Source organism: Euleptes europaea, chromosome 12 (assembly GCF_029931775.1).
Source record: "Euleptes europaea isolate rEulEur1 chromosome 12, rEulEur1.hap1, whole genome shotgun sequence".
Lineage (NCBI taxonomy): Eukaryota > Metazoa > Chordata > Lepidosauria > Squamata > Sphaerodactylidae > Euleptes > Euleptes europaea.
In genome coordinates this window covers 63,152,227-63,177,794 of record NC_079323.1, presented here as the reverse complement: position 1 = coordinate 63,177,794, position 25,568 = coordinate 63,152,227, and positions in this window count along the sequence as shown.

Here is a 25,568-nt window from a genome sequence, read left to right as displayed (position 1 = left end):
ATTAAAGGAGGATAAAGTGACCATGCGTTTTCACCCTTGGTTTCCTTGGCTTCCCCATGACTAAAACATAAATCTGTTGATACTCTTGGACCTCTCGACAGCTTATAATCTCATCAACTGTAACCTTCTGGTTTATTTGGCTGAGATGCTCCATGCTTCAACAGGTAGCAGAACTGGGCATTGGGTGACAGCTACTTGGACATATGCGGTCCCGTGCTATTTATCATCTACCTGAAATAATTGGAAGAGATTTTCTGGGAATTTGAAGTGAGGTGTCATCAGCTGTATATTCTAATTCCTTTTAACTGTTAAGTGAGAGAGCAGATGTTATGAACTGTTGACTGGATTAGAACGAATAAACTCACACTCAGTCCAGACAACTGACATATTATTGGTTGACAGTATAACATATCAGGGACTAAGAAGTCAGCCTGTTCTGGGTGGGCTCAATTAACTGCAAGTTCCATAGAGTTTTGCTTCATGGCTACAACATTATTCTTGGACCTAGAAGGCCGTGTTCAAATTCCAGCTCAGATTTGGTTTATGCTGTGTAACCTATGGTAAATTACTTTCAGCAGTTCTTTCATATGTAAGATATAAGAGCAGTAATATCATACCACAACTCTGCAAATGAGCCAGTGTTATCTGCTCTGAATCTTAGGGATAAAGAAGGGTTTTATTTTAAAAATAATAATAACAATAAAATATTTATTTAGCTAATAAAGGCTTTATAAAGAATCATGACCATCAACAAGACCAATAAGGATGCTCAGGGTAGGCTTGCCAGCTCCAGGTTGGGAAATATCTGGAGATTTTGCAGGTGGACCCTGAGGAAGGTGGTGTTTGGGGAGGGGAGGGACTTCAGTGGGGTATAAGGCCATAGAGTCCACATTCCAACCTGGCCATTTTCTCCAGGTGAACCAACCTCTGTCACCTACTGATCTGCTGTAATCCCAGGCCATTTCCAGCTACCACCTGGAGGTTGGCAAGCCTAGGTCAGGGATATGGTTATAGAAGATAACACACACACATTCACATTAGGAGTTATATCAATCATCTAAGAAGATATTTTCAGGCAACACAAAGCAAGTCATCAACTACATATAACTGCATTGTCAAATTTAACAATGAAATAGTAGAAGCTATAGAATAATACCAGGATCGACACCAATAACACATGCCTTGCACTCTGCCATATCTGATTTGAATGGACGGATGAACAGATAGATAAAAGTCATTATCTTCCAGCCTTTATGAAATTTATTTTGGCTTCACTAAAAAGAAGAACCTGTGGGGAAAATCTTATGAAAATAAACCAGATGTTAATTATGGGATGTTTTAGAAGTAAACCTGAAGTGGATCTTCTGATATCCTTGTGTTCAGTGAAGGCTATATGAACAGATTATGAAGATAAATCCAATTGATGAGGATTGAAAGGTTCTCTGTTATTAAACATAAATTACTAAATGCCATAAAAATTAAAATGCTTTGCCGACTTTAGTACTATGTCTAGATGTCACTTTGCTGAACATGTTTCATTAATCTGTTATATTTGTACCCATGTAGAAGGTCAGTCAAATAAAGTTCATGAACTTGCCTGTGCTAAAGAAGTTGGAGATGCTTCCATTGCCTCCTAATATCTCTGGCTCCTTTCCAGGCATAATGACAATAGTGTGACTGTGTGTGACAATAACTAAGACTATCCGTGCCTGGGACCATGATGAGAGAGTATGTATTCCAATCCTTGGAGTACAGAGTAAATGGGGAGCACATTTAATGACTCTTCTGAACTGTGGGCATGCCTCCTGATCCAGCAAATGGCAATGGATGTAAGGGAGGTTCTCTGGAGAGGCAGCAGAAAATGTTCTCAATAAATAAGGCTGCTTCTGTACAGAAGATCTCCTTGGTTGGAACGGAGTACATAAATATCCCTTACCTCTTGCTATGGTTTCCTAAACGTTGCCTGCTTTATGTGGATAGTAACTTCTCATACATAGCAAAGAGAAAGTGAAAGATAAGCTTTAAGTGTTCAGTTGCTTTTTACTGCATCCAGACAATCTTTTCCACAGACCAACAGGACTGGTGCAACCCTAAACGTTCTAGTGGCACCAATGGCTTGCTTTAACGATACAAGCATGCTGGCATGGGAATGGAGGGGTGGAACCTGGCTGCAGGAGAAAAATGGTCCAGTCTGTTTTTGGCTTTTTTTAATTACAGAGTAGTGAAATAAACTAGAATAGATTGCAAGTAGCTTCAAGTACTATTAATTTTGTGTTTAAGGGAAACATTACAAATATTGTATTCTTGAAAGTGCTGGAATGGGAAAGCATACAGTGTTGAAAGAAACATTGATTTTGAAGTCTTGACTTAAAAAAACAACGATAGAGCATTGCCATAGAGGCATCGGTAGACCACTATTTTCCTTTGAACTACTTGCAAATTCATGTGGAAAACCAAACCAATCTTATTAACGTTTTTAGAAGCTTAGAGAGAGCCAGCATGGTATAGTGGTTAAGGTGTCAGATTAGGACCTGGGAAACCCATGTACAAATCCCCACTTGCGCCATGGAGCTTGCTGGGTGACCTTGGGCCACTCACACACTCTCAGCCCAGACCCTGGATAATATTTGGATGGGAAACCTCCAAGGAATATCAGGGTGATGCTGAGGCAGGCAATGGCAAACCACCTCCAAAGGTCTCTTGAAAACCCTACAGGGTCGCCGTAAGTCAGTTGTGACTTGACAGCGATATATCTCCCACCCCCGAGAGCTTTGCACTCTTCAGGAAATAACTTGTTGGTGGCCCCCATCCCCCGGACTGTCCACCTGTCCTCAACCAGGGCCAGGACTTTTTCAGCTTTGGCCCCAGCCTGGTAGAACTCTGTCTAATGAGACCTGGGACCTAGCTCAGTTCCACAGAGCCTGTAAGATGGAGATGTTCTGCCAGGCAAATGGTTGAGGCAGCAATGGTTAACAGAGCAGTTGGCCTCCCTTGGTTTTCTATTCTCCACTCACTGAGAATTTTTACCATACTAGATCACTGGCCTTCTGCCACAGCTGCTACTGGCTTATTTTTCTCATCACTTTTTAGAAATATTATTATAGTAATAATTAGACGGCACTCTTTTAATTCTGTATGCTGTTTTAATTTTTTTTAATCCTAACCTATGTACTTATCTAATATATAGTGTTGAAAGCTACCCTGAGCCCAGCTTAGGTTGGGAAAGGGTGGGGTACAAATTGAATAAAGTGAAATAAAAATAAATAAAATAATATTTGAAATTGCTTAGAAAAAAAGTATTGCCTGGGTTGATGTGGTGATAATTGTTACTTACCACTTAATATCAAGGACTGCTACTGTAGGATTTTTTTGGAAAGTGCTTCCTTGTTGAATCTGTTGGATAGTGCCCATTACATCCATAGTAATGAGGGGGACCTGCTCCCACTCATAACCCCTAATTTCTCTGTGATAGCAAGAGACAAAAAGGAAATCACTAGTTAAATTCCATTACTGCTGGTGCTTGCGCAATCAGAATTGGAGAAGCTTGTTTTGATTGCAGTGTAAGAGGTTTTATACATTAAGGCTACACCCCAGGTTGTGTATAAAAGGTGTGATTTTTTAAAAGTAATAATTGCTTTATTTAGGTATTGGCTGTTCTGACATATTCCATGTGTTTGTGAGGGTTAAAAGGGAATGATATGTTACCTTAATTTCACAAATAGAATCAAACTTTTCCTAGCCAGTCTGCTGTGCTGTTTAATGCCAACAGTTTTTAATCCATAGTTAAGATATATAAGGATCTGTCAGGAGCAGGCCATGGGGATGGTATGCGGTAGTCTGATTGTGCTGCTTCCAGGTGCTGTTGTGCTATTCTGTCCAAGGCCAGTCTATGCCCCGTGTTTAGTCTTCATAGATTCCCATACTGTGGGAATCGCCAAGTACTCCTTCCTACCTCTGGGAGGGGGGTTGCCTGGGTTACCAGTTATCACCTTTTGCTCTTCCATATATGCTGTGTACCTTGCCTTTGCCCCTTACTAGTGTCCTTTTGAATATGGCTTCTGAAACCTGTCGATTCTAACCAATAAAACTGCTTTCGTGGATTTGCCGTCTGCTGAAATCTGTTTATGGGTTTGCCGCAGGGCTAGAGCTTACAGGATCCAACAAAGTCCTTTACAACTTGCTGTGTGTAAATGTGGGCGCATTCCAGAGGGGGGCACCTAATCGGCTTAGGAGGCGCTGTGACCCCTACCGCCAGCATCCATGCCACTTGCACCATCTAAACTGGTACAGATTCCAGTGTAGGCGCATTTACTCCAGCCCCTGTGGACTGTGGTGGCAGCATGGCCCACGGACGCCAGCGCAGCCTCCTGACGGCGTCCTCCCAGCGCAAGTCCCAGGGTGTCCCAGGAGGCATTCCCAGGGTGTTCTGGGAGGCAAAGTTGCCATTAGGCAGCTTCTTAACCCCTTTGAGGCCAGGCATGCCCCCTTAAGCAACGGCGGTGCTGTGCCACCTATTTGCTGGTACAGCATCGCTGTTCTCTGTGGGGCTTTCCCCCCATTTTACATCCTTTAAAAAAATTAGCCCTTTTCTTCCTGCCAGAGCAGTTGCAAAACCTCACTAGAGGCATCGTGGTGACATGCGGCCACACAGTCCACGGCCGTGGCAGCTCACAGGAATGGGCTGTGTGTTAGATAAATGGAAGACATTCACTGTCAACTGCAGGTTAACTCCCATTGATCACATTTGCCTATCAACAAGCATATTAGTTTTGGCTAATGCACTTATATGTAAGTCCCCAGATTGTTACATTTTGGATATAACCAAATGGACATCTCACCTGTTCAAGGCCCACTGAAACAAATGTGAGTTGCATTAACAGGACAATTGTACCACTAACACTCATTCCAATAGAAAATGTTGTGGTGAGTTTCCCCCAAGGATTGTGCCTAAAGCCTAGCTTATTACTGCTGGAAAATGTATTCTTATATTTCAACTGATTAGATAGTTAACAGTTTGCAGAGCATTTGCTAGTCAAAAATAAATACAGCTCAAGCTGTAAATGTTTTAATTAATAAGGTACAAAAACAGTACAGCCTTTTCGTGATTCATTGCTATGGGGAATATTAGAGTACAAGATGGTTTGGGAAAGTGCTAAAAGATATAACGAATGATAACATTTGACAGATGGAGGTTCTCAGAAATGGGATGTACTGGATTGTTTTCATAAATATCAGGCACATGATGTTCACATGTGTTTTTTTTTTTAAATTTGCAATATCTAGAATTCAAGCAACTTCCGCAAAATTAAAGTATTTTTATGACCTGCCAGCCAAAGCAAACTTTCTTGGATATAAATCCCTTTGAAATCAGGGGATACTTGATCACTCCCTCTCTTTACGGGGTAGTTTGTCATTGCCTTCCCCAGTCATCTACACTTTACCCCCAGCAAGCTGGGTACCATTACCTGATGTGCAAATATTCCTTCTTTTGAAGGCAATATCAGTAAAATCCAAAGGGAGGTAAACTTTAAAAAAAAATTAAGCCAGAAACTTTTCAAATTAATTCCTTAGATTACTTTAATAAATCTGTATGCAAGCTTATGCCTGCAGTTAATGACTGGTTTTGCTTAATGACCCATTAAGACTCTAGCAAAGCAGCCACTAACTGTGATATTTTGTAAGAATATGTTTCAAAGAGACTTTTAATATTAAAATCTGTTGTTGATTTATTAACCAATACTTTTTAAGGCATTTATTTTATCTGGAGCAAGACCTCAACTGGTGATGTTATTAAATCAATAATACCTTGAGATTGAATAATTAGTTTTACTCCAATCAGGAGATAGGAGTTTTTTTAAAATAAAAAATTATGATAATTTGGATTCTGGATTCTAGTACTGATACAAGTTTTGCTGAGAAGTTAATAGATCTGGGAGAACCTGGAGAGCTGAGCCTTGCAAATACCACAGAGCAGAGACTCAAATGTGGGTAACGTGGCCAGGAAATGACCTTGTCTTTGCTGTTTGCATTCCCAGCTAGGGAGCCATACTGAATAAAAGAATATAAAGGAAAGAGACGACTTACTTTCAAGAAACCCCTATAGTTGAGGTTATAATACAACATTCCCCTATATCTATCTAGTGCAGACATTTCCTTTAAACTCTAATAAAGGTGTTTAGAATTCTGCATTATGGCACTAGCTAGTTCACTGGAAGTTCCACAAGCTCCACAGCTTCATTCATGGCATAAAAAAGATTATCTTGCTCATTAAAAACTAATTTTGAAGTTTCTTTCTGAAGAAGTACAGCAAAGAATTCTCAGAAAACCCAGCCCTAAAGGATGGTTATGGTTGGTCTAGCTACATGCTTGGTTTGAGGGTAGAAAATGTGCTGAATGACACTGGTAGTACTAGATCGGGGTGGGGAACGTCAGGCCCGGGGGCCATTTAAGGGCTGCTAAATCGTTTGGTCTGGCCCTTTGTGGGTCCTGGCAGATCTCTAGCTCAGAAGGATCTAAGACTGGCGATCCGCCCCCTCCCGCAGACAGGAATAGCCTCTATTCAAGGCGGATGTGAGTTTGTTTTGCCGAGAAAAGGAATCTTTTTCCCCCCTTGCAGAAGAGTCGTTAGCTATGGAGCTGCTATGACCACCCAAGAAACTGTGTTAACCCTTTCCCACCCGGGCCATGGAGAAACTTATTCCCTCTGTACTACAAGAGGGCTGGGGGCAGAAGTGGCGACAATGGAGGGGTTAAAGGGGGCAGGGCCAGAATGCGTGGGGGTGGGGCGAGTTCTTAGCCAGTGTGTCCTCATTTCACCCCTGCAGGCGGAGGTAGCAGGAGCCGGCTGTAGAATCCGGCCCCGACCATGCGGAGCAGGAGCAACTCTGGTGTGTGGCTGGACGGCTACGCCCGGCTGGTGCAACAGACCATCCTGTGCCACCAGGTGGGTGAGTGCGCCACCGGTTGGATGCCTGCTTGCTTGCCCGTGCTGGGGTGTGTGTGTCATCTGGGGCAGCTGCCTGCTTGGGGCTTGGTCAGCTAATTTTTAAGTTGATAATTTTGTATGGCCCGCGAATGATGTTATAAATATCCAAATGGCCCTTGGCAGAAAAAAGGTTCCCCACCTCTGTACTAGATGATTGTTGGAAGGCCAATCAACTGCTTTGTTACACTTCTACCTGAAAACATACACATCCAGACTGTAGCAAATAGAGGCTGCTTTTAGAAAAGCACTCCATGCTTATTATTCATAAATCAACAAACCGATGAGTGGCACAATCTAATGACCTCAGTCCGCCAATAAGGCAGACATCCATTATCTCTTTATTCAAGTGCAGTTTTGTCGGTGCTTGGCTGAGCTGTGGAACTGGATGAAGGGCAGATATGAGACGTGCATCTCGATGGCTGAGGCAAACATTCCAGATAATGTGGACTTTCATCGTAGGTTTATATGCATAATATCTTATATTTCAATATCAAAGTTGTCCAAATATTTGGAGACTTAAATCTGGTGACTGGAGGTCTGAACGGGCAAGACAAATCGTTTGCAGGAAAATGTGAAAATGATAAACGTTAAAAAACCTGAAAATGATAAAAGGAGAGCCTGTAGGTTTAATCAACAGATTCCCTCAGTGGCTATTGCTAGGCAACCACTGCAGGGTTTGGGGAGGGAAGAAGCCTTAGCAGGGTGTAATGCCATACAGTCCACCCTTCAAAGCAGCCATACTCTGTTGTCTGAAGTTCAATTGTAATTCTGGGGGATCTCCAGGTCCCAGAAGGACTGGAAACAACCTCTGGATAACTCGGTTCCACCTGACCTGCATGACTCACCTAGGCCTGGCTGCTTGCTTCTGTTCAACAGCAGCTACCCTATGAAAGCCAGTGTGGTATAGCAGTTAGAGCTTAAGAGCAGAGTCTGCGAGACCCAGGTTCGAACCCCCATTTTGCTGTGCAAGTTTATTGGGTGATTATGGACCAGTGACATACTTTCAGGCTAACCTACCTCACAGGGTTGTTGTGCACATAAAAAAGAGGAGACTAATGTAAGCTGCTTTGGTCCCCACCGTGGAGAAAGCCTGTCGTTTTCTAGGACAGAAGCTGTGTGGGGAGGGAGACAGAAATCTTTAGACAGAGGGGCAGATAAAGGTAGGTTGGCTGTTGGGTGGGAAGGAGATAGGGTTGCCAACTCCAGGTTGGGAAATTCCTGGAGATTTGAGGGGTGGCGCCTGGGGAGGGTGGGATTTGAGGAGGGGAGGGACCTCAGAAGGGTATCATGCCATACACTCCACCCTCTATAGCAGCATTTATCCAGGGAAACAAATGGTGGCAACCTCCAGGTGAGGGCTGGAGATCACCCAGAATTATAACTCATCTCCAGATGACAAAGATCACTTCCCCTGGAGAAAATGGCTGCTTTGGAGGATAGATTCTAGGCCTTATAACCTGATGGCAGTCACTTCCCTCCCCAAACCTAACTTTCCAAGACTCCACCCCCAAATCTCCAGGAATTTCCCAACCTGGAGCTGGCAACCTTAAGGGGAACTCATCTCTGTAACTGGGAGATCCTTTATGATCCTGGGAGAGCCACTGCTGCCGTAGAGGGTGGGGAAGGGAGGAAGCAGGTGGGCAGCTGGTAGCGCTGCCAACACTGGGCTCCCACTGCTGCTGTGGGAGGCGGAGAGGAAGCAGGTGGTTGGCCAGGAGGGTGACGGGATGGGGGACAGAAAGAGAGAGTGATGGGAGGGGGTCAGAAAGAGAGAGAAAGTCAATCTAAGTATTCAAAAAAATTGAATATTGAATTGTATTGAATATGTTGTATAAATACCCTTTTACATTTTTTTCTCTCTTAATAGTATTGTATTTTTCTTTTTTTCTTTCTTTTTTCTTTTTATATTGTGTTTTGTTAAAAATTCAATAAAAATTATAAAAAAAGAGAGAAAGTGACAGGCGTAGAGGAGAGAGAGTAAGCAAAGGGGTGGCAGGAGACAGAGTGAGAGGCTGAGAGAAGTTGGGGGAGAGGGGAGAAGCAAAGGTGGGGGGAACGGGATAGTTGCTCCTGCAGGTCCGCGCTTGTCTATACTAATAACAAAGTCAACCAAATCTGAGGATACTTCAATCTGGTGACTGGACCTGTAAATGGGCAAGACAGATCTTTCTACAAATCTGAAAAACACCCCAGGTTTGCACAAAAATCTGAACTCTAAAAAAAATACACTAGGTTTTTTTAAAAAAAAAAAAATCCCAAAATGATCAATGGAGCCCCTGTAGCCTCGGCAGCTGTTGCTAGGCAACCCCAGAATTCTAGGCTTGTTTTTTCTGAATGAAAGGCCAAGGGAGGAGAGGGTTGCCAGGTCCAGGTTGGGAAATACCTGTAGAATGGGGGGGGGGTGGAGCCTGAGGACGGCAGGGCTTGGGGAGGGGAGAGGCTTCAGCGGGGCATGCTGCCATAGAGTCTACCTTCCAAAGAGGCCATTTTTCTCTAGGTGACCTGATCTCTGTCACTTGGAGATCAGTTGTAATAGCGGGAGAGCTGCAGCTGCCACCTGGAAACTGGCAACCACAGGGAAGGAGACAGGGTCCTTTCCTGTTTTGGCCTTTGAGAGAGGACTCATTTGGGCCAGGCCCACCTTGCAGCAACCACTGGGGGACTTGATACCACCCAACTTGCATGACTCACCTAGGCCTGGCTGCTTGCTACTCTTCAACAGCAGCCACCCTATGAAAGCCGGTGTGGCATAGCTTCAGATTAGGATGTCGGAGACCCAGGTTTGACTCCTCATCTTGCTGTGGCAACTCACTGGGTGATTTGGGGCCAGTCAGATACTTTCAGCCTAACCTACCTCACATGGTGGTTGTGAGGATAAAAAGGAGTAGTGGAGAACAGGGTCAGCTGCTGTGGTCCTGACTGTGGAGAAAGGTACAGTGTAAACAAAGTAAATAAATAAGAAATATAGCTGAAGATGGAAGCCAGATAAGAAGTCGGTTGCTGAATGGCTAAGGAGAGAATGAGGCTGGGAAAGGGGAGAGGATGCGCGAGTTGCCAGGAGGAGGGAAAGAGGAAACTGTACAGGGAGAACTGGGCCATAGTTTTCCAAGGCAGAGTCTGCTGGGAGGGGGAGGGAATGCTGAAGACGAAGAGTTGCTTTTTATACGCCGACTTTCTCTGCCACTTAAGGGAGACTCAAACCGGCTTACAATCACCTTCCCTTCCCCTCCCCACAACAGACACCCTGTGAGGTAGGTGGGGCTGAGAGAGTGTGACTGGCCCAAGGTCACCCAGCTGGCTTCGTGTGTAGGAGTGGGGAAACAAATCCAGTTCACCAGATTAGCCTCCGCCGCTCATGTGGAGGAGTGGGGAATCGAACCCGGTTCTCCAGATCAGACTCCACCGCTCCAAAGTAATCCAAAGGCTGTTCTTATGGCCCATAGAGGTACGATCAGTGGGGAATCGAACCCGGTTCTCCAGATCAGACTCCACCGCTCCAAACCACCGCTCTTAACCACTACACCAGGCTGGCTCTGAAGACAAAGGGAAAGATAAAGGTAGGTTAGCTGTTGGGTGGGAAGGAGAGAAGGAAGCAAGAGAAGGGGAGAGGCTGTGGGAGCTTTCAGGGAAGAGAAAGAGGAAATAGTAGGGGAGGGGAAAATGAGATGTGTCCCTTGAGGGTTGTTGTTTGTAATATATAATGAAGCTTCACTGAAGGCATGTGGCTGCTTACTTTTGTTTTCTGGAGCATCTTACTAGGCTTGAGGAGGCTTCTCCTAAGCATTTAGTTAGGTGTAACTGTATGGCATTACATAAAATACTGTCTTGTCAAAAAGGCTGTGACAGGTTTGGACATAACTTAGCACATTGTTATGCACACACGTGTTTCATTGACATCAGTGAGGTTCAGATCCCAATTGACATGAGTAAACCTCACACCCTGGTCCTGTGCATTTTTACGTGGAAGTAAATTCCATAGGAATAGGAATTACTATGAGTACATTTTAAATCTTTTAAGAAGGATCCATTGGAGGGCATGTCTGGTGCCAGCAGTTATGTAAATTCCAGCTCCAGTCGCATGTATTAAAGATGCTGCAGTTCAAAAGCTGATAGATGGACTTACTCTTAAGCAAATATGCATAGCATGGAAAGCTTAAGTAGATAAAATTGTGTGTGGTTTAGTGCTTTATTTTGTATGTTAGGTTAGGGGGGAAAGATAGGCCTCTGAAATTTAGCTCAAATTTTGACACTATATTTAAGATGCTGCCCCTCTCCAACTACAATTAGTAAGGAAAGTCTCAGCATTGACCAGGACTCTGAGAAAGCTGTCAATATCAATGTATGTGTTTGGGATATAGGTTCTTCAGTCTCTGTACAATTTTGTTTTAACTCCTGTTGGTTGTGGGATAATTGACCAGCCTTTGACTCCTCATGCCTAAAAAAAAATGGAACCAAGGAATTATAAAGGATATATGTCAAGCAAATTCACACAAGTGTATTTGGGTACACAGAGTAAATGCCACCTCACAGAGTGGGACTAGATTTGATCTGTGTTTTTTCCACTTCTTTGACTGCTACTGGGAAGGGGTAGGGAAACGGTCGATGTGATAATGTCATGTGCTCCAGGAACAAAACATACCAGGGTGTTGCTATGACTTTTCTGCCTCCATTTTGTCGGCATCAGTTTCTACTTCTTGGCAACTGATTTGGGCTCAAGATTTTTGGATCTTGTGTTCCCACTATGTATCCTTGGTTCTCACTCTGCCCAGTCCTGCTCCACATACTTTTCTTTCTGAAACATGTGAATTACTATCTAATAAAGTCCTAGTCAGCTTGCTACTGGCAGCCTTCACCAAGCCTTCCCTCTTGGAACACCAAACATCCCCAGTTTGTGTGTAGGACTGAGATGTGCTAAAATCATCATCCATCTGGATGTGTGTCTTCCCCAGAGACCTCCATAAGCAGAGTAGGATGGGTAGTATCATCATTCTCCTCACTGTCCTTTCCTCTTTCTCTCCTTCTCCAACCTCCTTCCTCCTTGAGTTACATATTACACAGTATAAATATTGTGTGGATGTTGGGACTGTTTATGTGTACTGTGGGACTTTTAGTATTTAATGCTGGAATGTTATTGAATATTACTTTAACTGTACATGTGCATCTCGTTCCCAACAAACTATCTATGATTATTCTGCTAAATTTTAACCTCCATTTTCATTTCCAAGCCTGCCTCTGAGTTCATCTCTTTGTTCTAAAAATCCTTTAGAAGTGTGCATATCAAATTTTAATACCCTTTGCTGGGTATTAAAGCTTAAACCTGCAGCTCCTTTAGGGCAGGTGTAAGAGGTAGAAAATAATTTTATCTCTTATACTTCCCAGAGTTAATTTGTATTTAAGAAGCAGGTCTCATTCATATTATGGTGAGCTAAAGGGAGGGTGGTGGACTCCTTCCATTCCCCCTCCCATCAAGGGAGAAATGGGGAAAGGGATGCTGCCACTATCCATCCGACTTTAAAACATGGGAAAAAACGGTCCCTGTCAAAACCTTGGAGAGCGAGCTGTGTGAACTCTCCAAACAAGGAATCTATAATGGAAAAAGGGTAGCTTTACTAAGTAGTTTCAGGGCATGAATAGTGCAGAAAAACCTAGTAGTCAGTTGATGCAGTTAAAAGTTTATTTAGGTGCTAAAGAGAAGATAAATGGAATGTGGTGGGTACTTCTACTTGATGGACCAAATAATTCTTATGCAAATCTTCCTCAAAGGCAACCACACACACACACACACACAAAAGATTAAAACCAGTTAACTAACTGGAGACATTTACCTAGATTTCTACCTTTCACCAGTATCCCTCCAGAGTCCTCTTACTTGAATCAGGGGCATAGGTCATGATTGAACCGGTCTTCCCCTCCAAAAAAGAAACAGGTCAAAACAAATTATGTTCTTTTGGTTTTTAAATATAACCATGTTATATCATTTTCTCCCTACCCCCATGGCTTAAATTTCTGTTGCCATTGGTTTCCTATTCTAAACCCTTCAGTTATAGGCGGTGCTGCTATAAAACATCTCTTCATGCCATAGTCTATGCTCATGGTTCTTCTACATCCCTACTGCATTTTCTAAGCAAGTGGCTGCATCATTAGTTTCATGGCTTTGACAGACCCTCTTAAGTTCCATAAGCACAGATAGAGAGAAGAAAATTTTGGGAGAACTGAATCAAAAAACAAGAACAGAATCATATAACACCTATTATTAGGACCAACCTAATTGACACAAAACATTGTGCAAGCTTTCAAGCACACTAGGACTCTCAATATACAACTATACTGCACAACTTTTCCAGAGACAATCAATCATACACATAGTCACATGACTATCATATAGGTGTCTTTGGCCGATAATGCATGGCTAGGTTGTAATTTGTTTGTCTCTGTTATGTCTCACTTTCTTTTTATCCTGCATTCAAAAAATTGAATGCATAGGGACAAACAAATGACAGTCCAAAGAAGGGGCCTTCTCCGCTGGGAGAAGCCACTGCCCCCCCCCCCCCCGCAGCATCTGCCCGCCCTGGACCCTGTGCCTCTTTCCCTCCTTCCCCCTCTCCCCCCTCCCCCGTGCGCTCTTTCTCCACCCTCCTTCTCTGCCTCCCCCGGCCCCAGTGGCAGCAGCAACGGCAGCAGCAACTTTTCCACCCCCAAGCCCTTTCTCTCCCCCACCCTGCACCCCCTCCTCTGCCTCTTCCCCCCAGCACCAGCCATTTGAGCCCACCTTTCCAGTAGCCTGCAGCCCAGAGCCCAGAGAGAGATGGAGCGGCAGCTTCTTCAGGAGCCAACGATGCACTCTTCCACCCACTGCCACCTCCACTGATGGGATGGAGGTGGCCGCGGGTGGAAGTGTGCGCCATTGGCTCCAGAAGGAGCTGCTGCTCCATCTCTCTTTGATGCTGGGACTCTGGGCTGCAGGCTACTGGAAAGGTGGGCTCAAACGGCTGGTCCTGGTGGGGGGGAGCATCACTCTGACGCTGGGGCTCCAGGCTGCAGGCTACTGGAAAGGTGGGTTCAAACAGCTGGTGCTGGGGGGAAGTGGCAGAGGAGGAGAGCATGGGGCAAGGGAGAGAGAGGGGTCTGGGGTGGAAAGGTGCCAATGCTGCTGCTGCTGCCAAGGCCAGCAGGTCAACCTGGGTGCTGAAATACACTGGTCTGTACCTGCGGCTGCAATGCTTAAAAAATTAACGTCGGCGCAACTCAGCATTGAGATAACCCGGGGAAGTTATGGAAGTGGACAAGTTGATCCCGCGAGCGGGCCATGGCCATGTGTGTGGCCTTGGGGAATTCACTGCATTCTCAGGAGATTAAAGGAACAAAATGGCCATTCGGTTTTGGCCTTTGTGAGCATACCTGGTAACAGGGCATAGCAGGAGAACTGGACTCGAGGATGCTGTTTTTGGTGATTTTACATTACCTAGCATTCTCTGCATTTTTTCTCAACCCTTGTAGGTGTAGGGCAAGAACTTGTGTACAAACCATATAAGACATTTTAGAGTCTTAGAAATTTGTCATGACTTTATATGTTTGTAAGGTGGCAGAACATCTGTCACAATCCTCCATACAGAATTACATAAAGTTGCACTATTAAAAAGTTTCTGTACAAACCTCGATAACGTGATTCCCTGGAAGTATCCACATAATGACCATTCAGAGAGCAGGAAAAGTGTAATGACTGGCATTCTCAATTACCTAGACTTTTTTTTTTTTTGAGAAAAAAGGCAGCATGAAGTTGGTAAAGGGGTTTCAGAGCAAACAAAAATAATCACTTATAAATTAATAGCATCTACGATTTTCCATATGTAATTCATACCTGAAATTAAATCTCCCCATTTACATTTATGTATATCCATCCCGTTCCTCTGACTTGAGATAAAACCAGGAACATTCACCCATACTATGGGACTTGGAACAATGTCTGTATTGTTTAGCTTCAGGCACCCATATGCTCAGCGCACATATTCCATGGCGATCAAATCTGATCCTATTATATTTATTCATTTCAAGTTATTACCCATCAATTGAGCACATAACCGGGACGGAGGGAGAGAAGTGCCAGGACTCTAGGCAGGCAGGCAGGCAGCAAAAGGGGCGGTATTCTTGTCCGAGCGTGAAACTCCCCCAGCCAACCACCGTTCTTGGGGGAGGAGAAAGGAGATGTCACAGGGAGGGACAACAGAACCGAAGCAAACATTTTTTCATGGGCATCCGAGCAACAAAACGCGCTTCTACTGGAAAGTACGGCTCAGAAGTAGTTTGGTTTGCCGCTGACATAACGCGGCTTTTATACCTCTATCAGGGAAAAGGCGGATCTGCAGTGAATAACCAAAATTTGACTCCGACGCAAATCAGCGTCGAAACAGCAGCAAATCTCCGTGAAAAATTCCCCATAGAGTGCTTTTCTCTAAGGCTAGATTAAATGCACTGCCACTGGGGGAATTAGCAGGCAAGTTTTTAAGGGTCCCCTTTTCTTAGCAATTTTGTGATTGTGGATCAGGGAGTTTGGACACAACTTTTGTGTTGACTGTAAAAAGTATGATCTCATTAGAGATAAATTGATCACAGTATACATTCAAAAGTGGGGGCCTGCCCTAAGGCAAGAGACAGTTGCAAAGCTATTGGCTGATGCTCATCTAAGTGAAACCCTTGCCTGGCAAATTTTTTATCTATGGCTTTTAATGATATTTTAACTGTACATCTCAGATTCTGTATTTCTGTATGTTTGGTTATTTCTGTATTATTGAATTTATTGATTTTGTTTTGCTCATGACCTGTTGGTCCATGAGCATAAAAAACAGAAATAAAGGAAATAAATCAATGATATCTGCTCAACTTTTCAGCTATGTTCAGAAAGTGATAGTAGTAAATAAGCAGAGTTTTAGGTTTCACATGAAAATATAGCGCATCCCCCATGTTCTGGCGCATTTCACTCAGTCCACTTCATTCACTTGTTTCCTATTAAGCGGAAAATGCAGAGGTTAATGTACAATGGGAACAAAAACTGCTTGCTTGAATCCACCCTAAGCACTAAATAATCATGTAATTGCTATGCACTGAGCAAAGCTATAGGTCTCCCTGCCATTAGGGCAGTGCTGATAGGCTGTGTTCTTCTCAGACACAGCAGAGTTGATGCTTTCAGATTTCTGTATGACCTCCTGTATCTCATTCCAGAGTAGTTCAGTACCCTGCAATGTATCGGTTCAGCTATCCATATTTTCAAACTCCTACTCGGTAGCTACATTTTAAGATGCCTGACACATGTATTTATTTATTTTCTCAAGATTCAAGGCAGGAAACAAATATTTATGCAGAGAAAAAATAGCCATTTCCCCTGTTTCCTTCACTGCACACCTGCTGATCCCAGCTATTTAAAGCCAAACAAGGAAGCCTTACAACACTTCTGGAAGACATTCTAGTACTCTTTTTGTTGGACTTCCATGGGAAGTGTATTCCATGGAGCAGTCCAGTCTCTGCATGGCCTTGCTGTTTGAATTTGGGATAAAGAATATAAATGTCAAGAAAGTGGGGGAAATGTTTGATTTGTTTTTCACCATCTCAAAATCTCAATACTACCATAAATGCAAATATGAGGTCATTGGCCAGGTTTCTTTTCTTTATTTGCTTCTCCATGCCCACATAGATGAGGCAAACAGGATGCAGGAATAGAGACTCAGAGAGAACATTCAAGCCAATTAGTGAGGATTGATCTATTCATGTGAAACTGTTACTCCATGATATCTACCATGTAAAACTCTCTGTCAAAGTGGTTAAGGAATTCCCCCTCTTCCTCTTGTGCACCCTGTGACTATACCTCTCCACCCCAGGTGGCTGCCAAACTCTGTTTTTGGCCTTACTTAGGCACTCATGCACTGGAGTGATGGTTTTCATGTTGCAGAGTACACTGTCAGCAGGAAAGCTCTAGATGTGAACATAGGGTCAAATTACCTCTCAGCTTTTTTGAAAGCATTCCTGAAGCACCATGAGTGGCAAATCAAGTAAAGTTGCTTTAGGGACTAGAGTTTACAATGGCCTGGGGTGGGGGGAAATGCCCCGTCCCATTAACAGAGGCTTAATGGGATGTTATTTACCTTCATGCCATCAAAAACTTCAGTTGCCCATGTTTACACTTAAGCCTCTGTTAAGGGTCAGGATACTGTTCTCCAGGCCTGTTGGCAACCCTAGTGCCTACACATCGACATGTCCATGCTGTTGGAGATATGGGGTACAGAGGACCTCTGTTAAAGGTGAGCCTCACTTCCATCTTCCTCCTGTGGAGGAAATGAGAAAGGGGCTCAGCTTATATCCAGTACTGAACAAAGCAGGATGACAAAAAAAGGCCCTCATACATCCTTGCGTCGTGTTCTATTATTAGGGATAACCAGTTATAAAACACACCTCTTCTTTAAGAAAATACAGGTGGTATTTGTCAGGGGGATTTATTTCGTGTCTTTTTTATCCAGCAGCCAACTTTCAAAGAGCTGGTGTGTGCTGGTTCCTAATTCCTGTGGGAGTCATGGAGCAATCCTAAGCAAGTCTACTGAGAAGTAAATCCCATTTTATTTAGCTGGGCTTACTCTCAGGAAAGTGTCTTTAAGATTTTAACCTCAATGCCTCACTTCTTTTGCATGCCTTTTGAGGGATGTTGCCAGACCTAATAAACTGATAGTATATATGATCACATTATTACATATATCACACGGTAATGATTTTGTGGCTTTTAATAAATATTAACATATTAAGTTCATGTGCATTTGATGGCTTGAGAACCCTTAATGAATAAGTCTGAATACACTAGATGTTCTTTAATATTTCAAATTGAAGTTTTTGCCAAACTCAGTAATAATTTTGGCAAAATATGGTGTTTTTTTTCATCCAGGGAAAGTATTTTGCATTGAGGATTACACTAAATTTTAGTTTTATACATATATGTACAACATTGTCTCCCATATTTCCAACATGAATCACAAGATAAATTTCTACATTAAATCAAAACACATATTAGGACTAACAGCTCCATAGCCTGTGTGGCTTTGTGTGCATTGGAGAGCTGTATATTAGGGGAAATGCTGCCGGGTTTAGGGTTGCCAACATCCCTGGAGAAAAATGTCCTGCCCCTTTAATAGAGGCTTAATGTGTGAAAATGGGCAGCAAAAGGTAAGTAACACCATCTGGTAAATAACATTCCATTAAGCCTCTACTAAAGGGACAGAACATTTTTTTCCAGGCAGTTGGTAACCTCAGTGGGTGCTGCCCCCCTTTACTGAATTACTATTGGGGGGAACATCCCCATTTTGCAAAATTTCCCTCATCTATCAAATTTTTAACCACAATCTTATGCATGTCTAGTTCGAAGCAAGCCCTGCTCTGTTCAATGGGGCTTACTTCCAGGAAAGGGTGTATAAGATGGTACCATTTAAGACTCCAGCCCTCTGACCCTGGCACACTACAAGCTATTAAAAGGGGGGTTGTATTCAACATATTCTTCACAGTTCTAGTATATCTTTCTTGAGCTCTGTATAAAGCATTTCCTTAGAGGTTAATCAGAAGTGTTTGCTAGAATAGGAATCAGAATTCAGAACATATCACATTGCCCCTGAATTTAAATTTGGATTCTTGTTCAGAAATAATTCTGTTGTATTGTCGAAGGCTTTCACGGTCAGAGTTTTGTAGGTTATCTGGGCTGTGTAACCGTGGTCTTGGCATTTTCTTTCCTGACGTTTCGCCAGCAGCTGTGGCCGGCATCTTCATAGGAGGAACGCTGAAGGACAGGGTCTCTCAGTCACTTACTGTCCTTCAGTGTCTCTCCTCCGAAGATGCCTGCCACAGCTGCTGGCGAAACGCCAGGAAAGAAAATACCGAGACCACGGTCACACAGCCCGGATAGCCTACAAAAACCAATTCTGTTTACTATTCTAGTTTACTGTGCTAATGCTTCCACAAGTGATTTAATGCACACTGCTGACCTTCAAGAAGTGCCCCCCCTCTTATTTGTCAACAGATTAATCATATTTAAAATTCAGCTGCTACTTTTGGGAAAAGAAAAAAAAAACCCTCAGTGTTTCAGCACCCTGGAGGCGAGAAGGGCGGCTTCTAGCCTCTTCTCCCCCTGTGGCCGGCTGGCTCTGGGCTGCCCTTCTGGCTGCTGGAAGCCCGGAGCCGAGCCGAGCGGAGGGAGGCTGGCGAGGGGCTGCGCGCAAAGCTCGCCTCTCTCGCCCGCTCTCTCCCTCCTGCTCGCAGCGCCGCGCAGGCAGGGAAGGAGGAGGTTCGCTCGCAGCAGAGGGCTCCATGCGATTCAGGCGCCGGGCGAGGGAAGAGGCGCTGCCGGCCCGCTGCATGGCTGGGGGGGCTGGAGGGGGGCGCGCCGGGAGCTGCCCTCCTGCGCATCAAGGGCCGCAGATGACCAGGCAGGCGCTGCCGCTGCCGCTGCTGCCGGCAAGGGAGGCTTTTGTGCACCTGTAGACCTGCCGCTGCCGCAAAGCTGCCGGCGTCTCCCCGCCGGGCTCGCGTGGGCAGGCACACCTGAGCGCCACGCAGCCGCCTCCCGTCCCCGGCCGCAGCCCCCTGCCCGAGGAAGCCGGGGGCCGCCCAAGGAGAGAGGCGAGAGAGAGAGAGAGAGAGAGAGAGAGAGAGAGAGGACACCCACCCACCCACCCACCCACCCACCGACGGACGGCTGGCTGGCAGCAAGGCAGGACGCGCGGCCCCCAGCCCCGGCAGGCAGCCGCTCTCCCTCCGCCGCCGCCGCCCGCTGTCCCCTTGCCGTGGAGCCGTGCGGGCGGGCGAGGCAGGGGCAGGGGCATGTGGATACTGGCCGCCCTCTTGCTCCGGACCATCGCCCATGGTGAGCGGGCCGGGGGCCGGGGACGGGCGGGGGGGGGGGTACCGGCCAGGAAAGGGCTCGGGAAGCGCTCCGGTCGCCTTCCCTAGCAAAGGGGCAGCCCTCAACTTAAAAAAAAAGGCGTGGATCTGAACGAGGGCGAGCTTTTACTCGGGGAACCGTTCCGTGTTGCTCTTTGTGAAAGGTCACCACTCTTCCTTTTGGACGCCCCTCTTGAATCCACCGCTGCCTCCCGTTTTAAGGGCAGAAACGGAATAGTCCGGTTTTGTGATATCGGTTTACATATTCATGGCATCATATGGGATTATGACTATCATTGTGTAGCATTAAAATGATAGAAATAGTGCTTTATAAGGAAAGCAAATATGCGATATTACTGAAGTTGCAGAGGGCGTCCCTAAAGGGATGTCAAGAATGTCTGTAATCCACTGAATTAACAATATTTAAACTCTTGAATAACAGCTATGCCTCTTTTTAGGTGTACACATAATACAGCATTCATTCATGCAAAGTAATAGGACAAGATCATATGGACGTAAGCCATTCTGATGTGGCTAGTGATTTTTATGTAAATTGATGTTTCATAATAATTCTCTTTCTGTTCTAATAAACATACATTTTGTCCTAGGAAGGATGCTGTTCATGGGCTGAACCACTACTGAATAAATGGTCCCATTTGTGCCACTTAAATAATCCAGTGCTGAGGTAGTACATTCCTCTCATGTGACTGTTTATCACCTGAGATTTTTCAAGGCGTTTAATACTTTGTAAGTCTGCCTTCTGAAAATTACAATTTGTTTCCAAGCTCATTGCCTTAAAGAAAAAATTCTGTCTTCGATGGGGCCAAATTTCTTGTGTGGGAATGTTTTCTGAAGAGTCCCCCTTCAGTGAAAATGGAAGAGGATATTGTCACGTGGGAGAACTGTATCACCTCAGCAACTGAACATTTGAGTCTGCTCTTAGGCTGGCCATTGTCTTCAGGCTGCTTAAACTGCTCTTGAGTCTATCCTTGGAGCATGCACATCCTGCAAGCTGTGGATTGTTATATACATTATGCAGGATTGCTACCTCAGGATCTTAATATTTTGTTATATTCTTGTTATGAAAAAAAATCATGTTCATTTGGTCTTGTATTCAAGTTCCTAATCGGAGTCTAAAAATTAAACAGAATCCCAGTGGCACATTAAAGATTAACAAAATGTGTCCTAGCAGAAGATGCATCTGGTGAAGTTAGCTTTGACTCACAAAAGCTTGTGCTTGAATTAATTTTGTAAGTCTTTTAGGTGTCACTGGACTACTATTTAACTATGCAATAGGACTGTGAGAATGAGGAACTGATGCAAAGAGAGTCCAGTTTGAAACAATATCCAGCCAAAGAGAATGCATACCATTTAAGGCCGTGCTCAGTTGTGAATTGATGGGCTGGATAAACATAAAACCATATCCAATGAAGGAAGATAACAGTATCAGACATGGTCAATAGAGCTAATTATCATCTATAGATGGTTGGTCATGCTGAGCTGTTAACAGCAATGGTGAGTGAGCAAGTCCTTACTCAAGTCTGGTAGACAGACTGTTGCATCCCTTGATGAATCCTAATGCAGTATTTTTGCAGTGGACATTGAACTCTCTCTTTGAAGTTCTTTACTAAGAGAACAGTAGTCTTTAGATCAGCAATATGTTCTGCAACAGTATTACACCCCCCTACTAATTTCTGGATAATGAAGTTTTAAATGTCAGATTTGTGTCCATTTATTATTTGGTGTAGGGAGTGCCCTGTTTATCCACCACAGAAAGCAGAAGGACATTGGTGACCCATGATGAAAGATATTACGTTGGAGGATGAGCAAGTGGGCGAGCTCAAGGTGGTAGAGCTGCTGTTATTAGGTTCTATAATAGTATTGCCTGAGAATAATTGGAGACAACATTGGCATCTAGGTTTTGTTGCAGGGTCTGGTTCCTGAGAGTGTGTCTGTTAGATGGTCCATTGTTGCTGGTGAAAACCTGATTTAGGTTGGGACGCTGTCTGTGAGCAAAGGCCTGCCCCCCCACAAAGGCCTGTGAAAGAGAAATATTCATTATCTCTTAAGATCTGCTTCTCAAGCCCTGCTTTCAGTGCCCCTGCCTCTAGAGGTGAGCCAGGTAGCAACGAGACGGGGCATTTTCTGTGGTGGCACCTTGCCTTTGGAATTCCCTCCCTCTTGAAGCTCATCTGGAGCCTACTTTCCTTTCCTTTAGGCACCAGGTTTACAATACATCTTTTCACTCAGCCTGTTAATTGTGGGTTTGATCTTATCAGCTTTTAAATGGTCTGCTTCTGTTTTGTGGATCGTTTTTATGTGCCTTGTGTTTTAATGGCTTATGTTTTAATATTGTGGTTTTTAATTGTAAGCTGCCTCCAGCAGGACTCTGAAGAAGTGGCATAGAAATATGCTATATAAATGGATAATTTGGGACAGAGTCTTAAAAGAAGAGACAGGCCTTTTATGCAGGGATGTTTCCCCGCAGTCACCCCCGCCGACTGCTTCGGGGCTTCCTTTTTACTTTTCTGCTTGTCAGAGGTTGCCTCGCTCTCCCCACGTGTTTTGCCTGCATTTTCCAGATGCTGCTTTAGCCAGAATCTGCAAAATGCAGGCAAAACGCATGGGGAGAGCAAGGCAACCTCTGACAGATGGAAAAGGCATGCATAATCAAAAGGAAGCCCCAAAGCCGTTGGTGGGGGTGACCGTGGAGAAACGTCCCGGCATAAAAGGCCACAGTCAAGATGAATAACAGCAACAACTTAACATTTATATAGCTTTTAAATTTATTATTTATTTAAAAAATATGAGTTCTTCAGAAACCTGCTTGAAATAGCTCTCAAGGCAAAAACAATATGGTACCATCATAATTTTTTAAAAAAATCAATATTAAAACAATTCATAGAATAACTTTTAGAATATACAAAACCATTCATGCTATCCTACTGAGATCCTTACTATATAACCCTGTGAGGTAGCTCCATTATGCAGATTGGAGCTGAGACTGGGAGAGAAAGGTATGCTTAACAGGGGCAGTCTGGGATGAGAAAATGGCCCTGGAAAGGCCCCCGGCTTGCCCAGACCCACCCACAATTTAGGGTTGCTACCATCAAGTGGGGCCTAGAGTTCTCCTGAAATTACGACTGATCTCCAGCCTACAGAGATCAGTTTCCCTGGTGAAAACGGCAGATTCAGAGGGCAGACTCTATGGTATACCATAGATTCAAGGTGAAATCCCTCTCCGAATTCCCCCCTCCACAGGCATTGCTCCCAAATCTCCAGGAATTTCCCATGGCAGAGTTGGCAACCCGACTCCTAAAGGAGGGAGGAAGAGGCATCCTGCCTGCCCAGCTGGTTGCCTCTTTCTAGGGTGGCCAACTTCCTGGTGGTAGCTGGAGATTTCCTGCTCTTAACTGACCTCCAGGCAACAGAGATCAGCTAACCTGGAGAAAATGGCTGCTTTGGAAGGTGGAGTCTATGGCATTGAGTCCCTCCTCTCCCCAAACCCTGGCTTTCTCAGGCTCTACTCTCAAAATCTCCAGGTATTTCCTAACCCAGAGCTGGCAACCCTACCTCTTTCCACGATCCTCGTGGACCTTGGGTGGGCTAGGAGCCTTCTTGATTCAGGCCTTGGGTGTGCCACATGCCACCTTCGCCTGGGCCATGTGGGCTTCAGATGGGCCAAGGGAGCTGGGTGTCACCTCTTCTGCACTTTCACACAGCCCAAATAATGCACTTTCAATCCACTTTCACTGCACCTTAACGATCGTTTGCAAGTGGATTTTGCCAGTTCACACAGAAAAACCCACCTTCAAAGTGCATTGAAAGTGGATTGAAAGTGCATTATTTGGGCTGTGAAAGTGCCCCTGGTCTCAAGTGGGCCAGGTACCTTCTTGCTTGGGGGAGGGGCTTCTTGGCACTGGGCTGGCCTGGTCATTGGCCTACTGGGAGAAGTCCTGGTGGTCATAAAGGCCAATCCACTCCTGGTGCTTAAGTTCATGGCAGATGAGATATTTGAACTGGGGATGGCTAATGCATAGCTCCATCTTTTAGTCCCTATTCTACCCAAGCTCTCATACTGGTAGAAACAGGTAAAGAAAAAAGATAAGCAGTTTTAAAAGGATTTTCTAAATGGGATTGCTAAGGGTCTGTCATCTTCTTTATGACACTCTTATCTGTGGCAAAAGCCCCATTCAGAAGGTCAGCATGCTTTCCCCTGAGACTCCATCCCCACCCTGATTTCCCTTGGGGTTGCCAACCTCTGGTGAGGGCTAGAGATCTCCCAGAATTATAACTGATCTCCAGACAACATATATCGGTTCCCCTGGAGAAGATGGCTGCTTTGGAGAGTGGATTCTATTACATCGTTCCATGCTGAGGACCCTTCCCAGGCTCCATCCTCAAATCTCCACGAGTTTCCCAACCCAGAGCTGGCAACCATATCATGGTAGCAGAAATCTGAAGTTCATGTCCACTGCCAGATAGACTTCTTCACACATTACATGGATTAGATGTACAGCTAAAAGATTTAAAATTTAATTATAACTAATGCATACTTGCAAAATGCATATCATTTTCAAACTAGAGTTGGATGGACTGTGAGAGGGATATTAAAAGCTTTGGATTTCTTTCTTTCCCCCTGTTCTTAGACCAAGGTCTTGAACAATAAAACCATAAAACGTAAATAAGACCCATCTCTAAAAACACCTCCCTTTGTCTCTTCTCTGCAGCCTCCAAAAAATGACAGATGAAATAAGTACACTGAGGGTCAGAGTCCTCTAAGAGGAACTGAACCTTTTCGGCTTTGGTTTTAATATTGTGCAAGTGTTTTTCAATTTGTTGTTTCTGGCAGGGTATGAGTTTTTGTGAGCCACAGCTCACTTCTTCAGCTACAGCTAGGTGCATTTAAAGTAGAAAGATGAAATATAAATCTAATAAATAAAATGTCACACAAGTAGACTTGTGAGAGAAAGTTGATTGGCTGCAGCCCTTCCTGAGAGTACAGTTGGCAGGCTTGGCTCTGTGTAATGTTTGAATTGAACCTACCTCTCATTGTTCCATGCACCATATTTTGCATAGCATTGAGATGTTTTATAAAGGCCTGGTAGCTGTAGCTTTTGCCCAGTGAGTCTCTGTCTTTCCTCCTTGAACTCCTAAGGAACATTTCAGGAAATCATGTGTTACACCATTGGTGTAGTATGGTTTATATTTCTTTTCCAGAAGGGGCTGTGGCTCAATGGCAGAGCATCTGCTTGTCATTCAGAAGGTCCCAGGTTCAATCCCCAGCATCTCCAGTTAAAGGGACTAGGCAAGTAGGTGATGTGAAAGATCTCAGCCTGAGACCCTGGAGAGCTGCTGCGGTCTGAGTAGACAATACTGACTTTGATGGACCAAGGATCTGATTCAGTATAAGGTAGCTTCATGTGTTCAATATCTACACACTTTGGCTCCATAACTACTTCGAGATATCCGTTTACCCAGAAAGCCATGGCAATGAATTTGGTCTAGAGTAATGTAGGCTGCCTAATAATATAGTTTCTGCTAATAGGAATTTTGTCTTTTGATCTTTTAAATCTTTTGATCTTTTTAACCTTTTGATTATCAGTTTGAGGAATATTTATCAGAAAATGTTTGGACTATTTTGAATGATAATGCAAGTATAATTTGTTTAAAAATGTAG